Source organism: Petaurus breviceps, unplaced genomic scaffold (assembly GCF_028583685.1).
Source record: "Petaurus breviceps papuanus isolate PSGF00001 unplaced genomic scaffold, PetGlider_PUasm1.0 90723, whole genome shotgun sequence".
Lineage (NCBI taxonomy): Eukaryota > Metazoa > Chordata > Mammalia > Diprotodontia > Petauridae > Petaurus > Petaurus breviceps.
The window spans coordinates 1,746,553-1,749,133 of NW_027187323.1; the positions used below are offsets into that span (position 1 = coordinate 1,746,553).

General features: G+C 40.4%; 1 pseudogene; it reads right to left on the reverse strand.

The window, feature by feature from the left end:
* Positions 1–202: 202 nt before the first annotated feature.
* Positions 203–1,054, reverse strand: LOC138145002 (small ribosomal subunit protein eS1-like; annotated as a pseudogene).
* Between the last annotated feature and the right edge of the window lie 1,527 nt (positions 1,055–2,581).

Consider the following 2,581-nt stretch of genomic DNA (forward strand, 5'->3'; position numbering starts at 1 on the left):
TCACTAGCTTCCATTTGCTCCAATCTAATTTTGAAGGAATTATTCTCTTTAGTGAGTTTTTGAAATTCCTTTTCCATCTGGCCAGTTCAGTTTTTTAAGGCATTCTTCTCCTCATTGGCTTTTTGGGCCTCTTTCAGCATTTTAAAGTATTATTTTCTTCGGTCAGGCTGTTGACTTGCTTTTCATGACTTTCTTTTTTCCCCACAATAATAATTTTTTATTTTTCAACCTTTAAAAGTTCTTCTTTTAGACAGATTCTTGAACTGGTGGTTCATAGCCATCAGCCCTTTCTACTTTTGTGCCCATTTCATCTCCTGAAGGTTTTCCAGAGCTACCACCTTCACCATGCAGCTCCATTAGCTTTCCCAATTCAAATTTGGGCTTCTTGAGCATCTTGACTTTTCGGACAAATATATCATGGAGAGGGTAAATAGACTGGCAAGTCTTTCCTATGTCTTTTCTAATGCTGTCTGGAATCAGTTTATTGACAACTTCTTTCAAGTCATTTGTCTGCACTTCTCGAGTCATGATTGCCATCATTTTCTTATGAATTTGACAGACCTATTGGTGCTGGGCATGAGAGGTCTTACGGATCTGGTTGTTGTGTTTTTTGGTAAAACCATCACAAAAGGGATGGAGCAAGTACTCATCGGTAGTTTTGACATCAACATGGGCTTCAATCATGGTCTGTCACTTTTTGACCATGGAGCACATCTTGTCCTGGGCAAGGTCCATTCCATGGAAATTAATCAAACAATTTTTACCCTGAATATCTTCAGTATTTAGCTTGAACTTATGAAAAGCAACCTCATCATTCTGCAGATCAGCAAGGCTCACTTCAAAAACTTGACCCAACCATCAGAGGCAATTTTTGTTCCTTGAGTCCTTATAACCAGTGTCTTGCCAATATTTCTAATGTTGAACAAAGCTGGTGCTTTTACATCATACCAATCCTTCTTTGAAAATATATTAACCACTTTCTTCTTAGCTCCTTTTTTGGCACCTTTGGTGAGGCACTTATTCTTGCCTACTGCCATGATTTTGCTCTGAAAGCCAAAAGGTCATGATTTTCTTGCATCATTCTCATTTCTCAATTTTTCCTTCACTTCTCTTACTTGATTTTCAAAATCCTTCTTGAGCTCCTCCATAGCCTTTAACCAATTCATATTTTTCTTGGAAGTTTTTGATGCAGGTGTTTTGATTTTATTGTCTTCTTCTGGTTCTATGTTTTGATCCTCTTTGTCCCCAAAAAAGGATTCTATAGTCTGATTGCGCTTCCTCTGTTTGCTCATCTTGCCAGGCAATTACTTGACTTTTGAGCTTGTTGCTATGGTAGAACTCTGCTTCCATAATGGAGAGAACTGTGTCCCAAACTGCTAGGGTTTTCACAGTTGTCAGAGCTCTGAGGAGGGTACCCTCTCTACAGCCACCACAAGCTCTGGCACACTGATATTCCTCACCCCAGGACCACCACCCAAGACTGTGACCCAGATCCAAGCAGGTCAAAGCAAGAGTGATTACCCTCTGAATGGTTGCTTTGTCCCCCTTCGATCTGCAAAGCTCTGGAGACAGCCATGTGGAAGCAGTGGCAACGTCTGTGTCCCCCCCCCCCCACACACACACCTCTCGCCTCAGGGACAGGGGCCAGACCCATGGTCTTCTGTCACCTTGGATCAACAGGGTTCCCCACCAACATTTTACTTTCTCTTTGGCATTTATAGGTTGAGAAGTCTGGAAACTGCCATAGCTACCAGTGACTCACTCTCCTGAAGTTTGCTCTGGCTGGTCTGGATCGCTGGTCAGGGCCACCCTGGGTCTGGACCTGTATGACTCACTTGGGATTGTACTCGGCTCCCAGCCCTGTGTGAAAGACCCTTCCTGTTGGCCTGCTGGGTGTCACTTTTTTTTTTTACAGGTATTGGAGGTGGTTGGAATGGAAACTCAAGCAAGTTCCTGCTTTTACTCTGCCATCTTGGCTCTGCACCCCCCCCCCCCAACTGATTTTTTTAATTTAAATTTTTATATGTAGAAAGTTTTAACATTTCTTTTAAAAAAAATTAGCTCCAAATTTTCTGCCTCACTCCCTTCTCTCCCCCATTTGTTGAGAAGGTAAGCAATTTGGTACAGACTATACATACGAAATCATGTAAAACCTATTTCCATATTAGTCATGTTGTGAAAGAAAACATAGACAAAAAAACAACCTGAAGAAAAATAAAATTTTTAAAGTGTGCTTCAATCTACATTTAGACTCCATCAGTTTTCCCCTGGAGATGGATAACATTTTTCAACATAAGTCCTTTAGAATTGTCTTGGATCATTGCATTGCTAAGAACAGCAAAGTCATTCACAGTTGATCATCTTACTGTGACTGTACAATTTTCTCCTGGTTTTTCTCATTTCACTTTGCATCAGTTCATGTAAGTCTTTCCAGGTTTTTCTAAGAGCATCCTGCTCATCATTTCTTATAGTACAGTAGTATTCCATCACAATCAAATACCAAAAATTGTTCAGCCATTTCCAAATTTATAAACATCCCTTCAATTTCTAATTCTTTGCCACCATAAAAAAGCAGCTATAA